This window comes from Triticum urartu, chromosome 2A, assembly GCF_056163025.1.
Source record: "Triticum urartu cultivar PI428250 chromosome 2A, HENAU_Tu73, whole genome shotgun sequence".
Lineage (NCBI taxonomy): Eukaryota > Viridiplantae > Streptophyta > Magnoliopsida > Poales > Poaceae > Triticum > Triticum urartu.
The window spans coordinates 714,713,008-714,720,643 of record NC_141874.1 but is presented as its reverse complement, the minus strand read 5'-3'; the positions used below and the strand labels follow the sequence as shown (position 1 = coordinate 714,720,643).

The 7,636-nt window shown below is 46.4% G+C and overlaps 1 pseudogene; it reads right to left on the bottom strand.

Moving 5' to 3' along the window:
• Window positions 1-285: 285 nt before the first annotated feature.
• LOC147987051 (uncharacterized) lies at window positions 286-870 on the bottom strand (annotated as a pseudogene).
• Between the last annotated feature and the right edge of the window lie 6,766 nt (window positions 871-7,636).

Genomic DNA, 7,636 nt, shown 5'->3' with positions numbered 1-7,636 from the left:
GCTCCTTGAAGATGTCTCGAATATCCCATGTTTGGTCTTCATTGCTCCTCTGCATGTTCGCACTTGTGGTTTTAAAATCTCAACATGGCAAGAAAAATATACTACTAGTAATACTCGTGCATCTTGTGGGCAACATTAAAGCACTCGTCTGCCATGTTAGAGCATCTCCAACAGAATCGCAACACGTGACGCTTTAAAAAACCGTTTACAGTGCTGAGATCGAGAAGTAGATACTAGAGAGTAGAGGATAGTTCTCGGCATAGATAGATAAAAAAGATAATTCAACTACTCCTCGTCGTCCGACTCCTCCTCGGTGATGTCCTCCTCCGACGTCTGACTGTAGGCGTGAAGATACCGATCGTCGTCGGATTCCCAGGGCGACACTGCTCCTAGCCTCATGTTGAATTGAGCGTCCGCTTTTCGCCTACGCTTGTCCTCGCGATAGGCGGCTCGCTCCGCCCTCCTCTTATCCCTCTCCGCCCTCCTTTGCGTGTAGAACTCGCGCTCGTTGATGATGTCCTGCGGGAAGTGTTGGCGCCACAGCGCCATGGCTTCCTCGTCCATCTCGGCGATCCCGAGACGATGCTCCCTCCTCTGGTTCTCGCGACGATCCTCGTCGGTGCTAAGCCGCGGCAGAGGCGCGAGCTCCTGCGCCCGCTCCCGCATCGGCACGTTGGGGAAGTTCAATGTTCTATGAGGCCATCAGAGACGCCACACCGCCGCGTCGTACGCGCAGGCGGCCTCGTTGGCGGTGTCAAAATTGCCGAGGCCGAGGCGCATCCCGCGGAACCGGATCTCGGCGGAGAAGCCGTCGGAGGGGCGCGCGCGGACGCCGCGGTATCCCCAAGTTTCCCGGCGACGCGGCGGCATGGTGGTGCGGCGGCGGCGAGGTGAAAAAGAGCGGGGAGAGGGCGGTGGCGAGGCACAGAGCGGGGAGAGAGCGGTGGGAGGGCATTGGATTTTATAAAGCACGCCGGACGCCGCGCGCCAAAACTAGCGGACGCCCGGCTGCTTTTTCCCCCTCGCGCGCGATCCTTTCCCGACGTCTCTGCTATCTCTACTCTCTTCTCTACTATTATATTTATTTTATATTTAATATTTAATATTTATCTCTACTTCCTTTATTGTCTACTTTTTTTCTCTATACTTTTTTCTTGCAATATAGGCCGTCCGATTTATATCTGACAGATAGGAAGGAAACAAATGGGAATTTTCCAAAAAGATACCCATACCGCTCTCCAGATTTGCAAAAAGGCCTTCCCTTGTTCATCCTTTTCTCCCACAAGATAAACTACTCATACAAATGCATCTTGATGCGTGCAACGCATGGGCATCTTGCTAGTTCTAAAAACCTTTCCATCATTTGCCACACTACTAGTTGCAGATGAAAAACCTACCCAAGCACAGCACGCTACAGGAGTGACGCACAATTACAAGCTAATATTCTGTTGGACAATGGAGGCTACAACCAATAACTTGTATGGGAACAATATCACCCAGGAAATTTGAAGGGTAGGTATGAACAAAATTGGAACTCCACATGTACTGCTAAGTGATTCAATACACACATTACCAATCAAGGAGGAGAACGATGGTCGCAGCGGCCTCTGTGAGTCATGGTCGGCAACAGGACTCAGTTCATTGTCCATGACGGTGGTACTTCTGCGCTTGGCGTCGGCTTCCAGGAAGCAGATCCAAGACCGTGGAAGACGATGCCGAGGAAGGGGCTCTGTGTACGACGACGGTGGACCGGCTCCAGTGCGGCGTACGAGGTCGTTGATGAGGCAGATGCACTGCGGTGGACGAGTGCGCCGATGTAAAGGGGAGGAGCACGAAGGCTGCGGTGCCATGGAGAAGTCTATTTTGCGGTGGGGATAGAAATTGGGGAGTATTCGGGTGTACTACTCTCGGTGCCGGGGTGGCGTTGGCTGGGTAGGGTGAACCTGAAGTTACGAAAACATCCCCCTACCAAGCGTCATCCGTAGGCCTATTCCGAAGGCTATGATGGTAACTTCCCACTACTCGAATCAGGGTCGCGGGAGATTTTCCCGCCGACCTCAAAATTTTGTGACACTGGACTCCCCGTGTGGCGTGTAGAGTGATTCGGCTAAGCAACTAGCGAGTAGTAGTAGTAAACTTTGCATATTAGGTTTGACCGAAGTCAAACTTCCTAAAGTTTGACCAAGTTTATTGAAAAATATAAACATTTACCATAACAAATATGTATGATGTGAAAGTACATTCAATAATGAATCTAATGGTATTTATTTGTTATTGTATATGTTAATATTTTTTGTTATAAGCTTTCTGAGAGTTTACAAAACTTGACTTTGACCAATGCTAATACGCGGACTTAAATAAAAACGGAGGGAGTACACATTTGTTTTCTTAGTTTGTACTGAACTAATCATTTTTTGAAATTGTGAAATAAATATATTAGGCGATTGACTTCGAATGTAATGGTCTATACAATTCAATAGTTACAATCATTATCGAATCCCAAGATGTATACAAGGTCTATAGTACTTCACAACATGCTCAAACTCACACAATCCCAGTCAAATGAGAATCTAAATGCATTTCATAGTTATTACTGTTGGGTTTCGTAGTAATTTCAAAAAAATTCCTACGCACACGCAAGATCATGGTGATGCATAGCAACGAGAGGGGAGAGTGTTGTCTACGTACCCACGCAGACCGACTGCGGAAGCGTTGACACAACGTAGAGGAAGTAGTCGTACGTCTTCACGATCCAACCGATCAAGCACCGAAACTACGGCACCTCCGAGTTCGAGCACACGTTCAGCTCGATGATGATCCCCGGACTCCGATCCAGCAAAGTGTCGGGGAAGAGTTCCGTCAACACGACGGCGTGGTGACGATCTTGATGCACTACAGCAGCAGGGCTTCGCCTAAACTCCACTACAGTATTATCGAGGAATATGGTGGCAGGGGGCACCGCATACGGCTAAGGAATAGATCACGTGGATCAACTTGTGTGTTCTAGGGTGCCTCTACCTCAGTATATAAAGGACTAGAAGGGGGGAGGCTGGCCGGCCACAGGAGGCACGCCAGGAGAGTCCTACTTTGCAGAATCTGGGCTCACCATCGCTTCTTCATAGTTCGTAGGTTCATCATGATCTAGTAGCATGACCTCCAGAACAGGATTACTGTACCACTCTGGCGCGGATCTCACTCTGGTTGATCTACGAGGCTCAGTAGTATCTTGATATGAAGTTTCATGATCATTATCATTAGCTTCCTCACTAACTGGTATAGGTGTCACTGAAACAGTTTTCTGTGATGTACTACTTTCCAATAAGGGAGCAGGTACAGTTACCTCGTCAAGTTCTACTTTCCTCCCGCTCACTTCTTTCGAGAGAAACTCCTTCTCTAGAAAGTTTCCGAATTTAGCAACAAAAGTCTTGCCTTCGGATCTGTGATAGAAGGTGTATCCAATAGTTTCCTTTGGATATCCTATGAAGACACATTTCTCTGATTTGGGTTCGAGCTTATCAGGTTGAAGCTTTTTCACATAAGCATCGCAGCCCCAAACTTTCAGAAACGACAACTTTGGTTTCTTGCCAAACCATAGTTCATAAGGCGTCGTCTCAACGGATTTTGATGGTGCCCTATTTAACGTGAATGCGGCCATCTCTAGAGCGTATCCCCAAAACGATAGCGGTAAATCAGTAAGAGACATCATAGATCGCACCATATCTAGTAAAGTACGATTACGACGTTCGGACACATCATTACGCTGTGGTGTTCCGGGTGGCGTGAGTTGCGAAACTATTCCACAATTTTTCAAATGTACACCAAACTCGTAACTCAAATATTCTCCTCCACGATCAGATCGTAGAAACTTTATTTTCTTGTTACGATGATTTTCAACTTCACTCTGAAATTCCTTGAACTTTTCAAATGTTTCAGACTTATGTTTCATTAAGTAGATATACCCATATCTGCTTAAATCATCTGTGAAGGTGAGAAAATAATGATATCCGCCACGAGCCTCAATATTCATCAGACCACATACATCTGTATGTATGATTTCCAACAAATCTGTTGCTCTCTCCATAGTACCGGAGAACGGTGTTTTTTTCATCTTGCCCATGAGGCACGGTTCGCAAGTACCAAGTGATTCATAATCAAGTGGTTCCAAAAGTCCATCAGAATGGAGTTTCTTCATGCGCTTTACACGATATGACCTAAACGGCAGTGCCACAAATAAGTTGCACTTTCATTATCAACTCTGCATCTTTTGGCTTCAACACTATGAATATGTGTGTTACTACTATCGAGATCCAACAAGAATAGACCACTCTTCAAGGGTGCATGACCATAAAATATATTACTCATATAAATAGAACAACCATTATTCTCTGATTTAGATGAATAACCGTCTCGCATCAAACAAGATCCAGATATAATGTTCATGCTTAACGCTGGCACCAAATAACAATTATTTAGGTCTGATACTAATCCCGAAGGTAGATGTAGAGGTAGCGCGCCGACTGCGATCACATCGACTTTGGAACCGTTTCCCACGCGCATCGTCACCTCGTCCTTAACCAATCTTCGCTTGATCCGTAGTCCCTGTTTCGAGTTGCAAATATTAGCAACAGAACCAGTATCAAATACCCAGGTTCTACTACGAGCATTAGTAAGGTACACATCAATAACATGTATATCACATATACCTTTGTTCACCTTGCCATCCTTCTTATCCGCCAAATACTTGGGGCAGTTCCGCTTCCAGTGACCAGTCTGCTTGCAATAGAAGCACTCAGTTTCAGGCTTAGGTCCGGGTTTGGGTTTCTTCTCTTGAGCAGCAACTTGCTTGCCGTTCTTTTTGAAGCTCCCCTTCTTCTTCCCTTTGCCCTTTTTCTTGAAACTAGTGGTCTTGTTGACCATCAACACTTGATGCTCCTTCTTGATTTCTACCTCTGCAGCTTTCAGCATCGCGAAGAGCTCGGGAATAGTCTTGTTCATCCCTTGCATATTATAGTTCATCACGAAGCTCTTGTAGCTTGGTGGCAGTGATTGAAGAATTCTGTCAATGACGCTATCATCTGGAAGATTAACTCCCAATTGAATCAAGTGATTATTATACCCAGACATTTTGAGTATATGCTCACTGACAGAACTGTTCTCCTCCATCTTGCAGCTATAGAACTTATTGGAGACTTCATATCTCTCAATCCAGGCATTTGCTTGAAATATTAACTTCGACTCCTGAAACATCTCATATGCTCCATGACATTCAAAACGTCGTTGAAGTCCCGATTCTAAGCCGTAAAGCATGGCACACGGAACTATCGAGTAGTCATCAGCTTTGCTCTGCCAGATGTTCATAACATCCGGCGTTGCTCCTGCAGCAGGCCTGGCACCCAGCGGTGCTTCCAGGACGTAATTCTTCTGTGCAGCAATGAGGATAATCCTCAAGTTACGGACCCAGTCCTTGTAATTGCTACCATCATCTTTCAACTTTGCTTTCTCAAGGAACGCATTAAAATTCAACGGAACAACAGCACGAGCCATCTATCTACAATCAAACATAAACAAGCAAGATACTAATCAGGTACTAAGTTCCATGATAAATTTAAGTTCAGTTAATCAAGTTAATTAAAGAACTCCCACTTAGATAGACATCCCTCTAATCCTCTAAGTGATTACGTGATCCAAATCAACTAAACCATAACCGATCATCACGTGAGATGGAGTAGTTTTCAAAGGTGAACATCGTTATGTTGATCATATCTACTATATGATTCACGCTCGACCTTTCGGTCTCCGTGTTCCGAGGCCATATCTGTATATGCTTGGCTCGTCAAGTATAATTTGAGTATTCCGCGTGTGCAACTGTTTTGCACCCGTTGTATTTGAACGTAGAACCTATCACACCCGATCATCACATGGTGTCTCAGCACGAAGAACTTTCGCAACGGTGCATACTCAAGGAGAACACTTCTTGATAATTTAGTGAGAGATCATCTTATAATGCTACCGTCAATCAAAGCAAGATAAGATGCATAAAAGGATAAACATCACATGCAATCAATATAAGTGATATGATATGGCCATCATCATCTTGTGCTTGTGATCTCCATCTCCGAAGCACCGTCGTGATCACCATCGTCACCGGCGTGACACCTTGATCTCCATCGTAGCATCGTTGTCTTCTCGCCAAGCTTATGCTTCCACGACTATCACTATCGTTTAGTAATAAAGTAAAGCATTACATCGCGATTTCATTGCATACAATAAAACGACAACCATAAGGCTCCTGCCAGTTGCCGATAACTCGGTTACAAAACATCATCATCTCATACAATAAAATTCAGCATCATGTCTTGACCATATCACATCACAACATGCCCTGAAAAAACAAGTTAGACGTCCTCTACTTTGTTGTTGCAAGTTTTACGTGGCTGCTACGGGCTTAAGCAAGAACCAATCTCACCTACGCATCAAAACCACAATGATAGTTTGTCAAATAGACTCCGTTTTAACCTTCGCAAGGACCAGGCGTAGCCATACTTGGTTCAACTAAAGTTGGGGAGACAGTCGCCGGCAAGCCACCTGTGTGCAAAGCACGTCGGGGGAACCGGTCTCGCGTAAGCGTACGCGTAAGGTTGGTCCGGGTCGTCTCGTCAAACAATGCCGCCGAACCAAAGTATGACATGCTGGTAGGCAGTATGACTTATATCGCCCACAACTCACTTGTGTTCTACTCGTGCATATAACATCAACATAAATAACCTAGGCTCGGATGCCACTGTTGGGTTTCGTAGTAATTTCAAAAAAAGTCCTACGCACACGCAAGATCATGGTGATGCATAGCAACAAGAGGGGAGAGTGTTGTCTACGTACCCACGCAGACCGACTGCGGAAGCGTTGACACAACGTAGAGGAAGTAGTCGTACGTCTTCACGATCCAACCGATCAAGCACCGAAACTACGGCACCTCCGAGTTTGAGCACACGTTCAGCTCGATGACGATCCCCGGACTCCGATCCAGCAAAGTGTCGGGGAAGAGTTCCGTCAACATGACGGCGTGGTGACGATCTTGATGCACTACAGCAGCAGGGCTTCGCCTAAACTCCGCTATAGTATTATCGAGGAATATGGTGGCAGGGGGCACCGCACACGGCTAAGGAATAGATCACGTGGATCAACTTGTGTGTTCTAGGGTGCCTCTACCTCAGTATATAAAGGACTAGAAGGGGGGAGGCTGGCCGGCCACAGGAGGCGCGCCAGGAGAGTCCTACTCCCTCTAGGAGTAGGATTCCCCCCCCCCAATCCTAGTTGGAATAGGATTCCTTGAGGGGGCAAAGAGAGAGAGGGGGGCCGGCCACCTCTCCTAGGGGAAGGGGGGAGGCGCGCGGCCACCTTGGGCTGCCCCTTTCTCCTTTCCACTAAGGCCCATCAAGGCCCATACGGTTCCCGGGGGGTTCCGGTAACCTCCCGGTACTCCGGTAAAATCCCGATTTCACCCGGAACACTTCCGATATCCAAACATAGGCTTCCAATATATCAATCTTTATGTCTCGACCATTTCGAGACTCCTCGTCATGTCCGTGATCACATCCGGGACTCCGAACAACCTTCGGTATATCAAAATGCATAAACT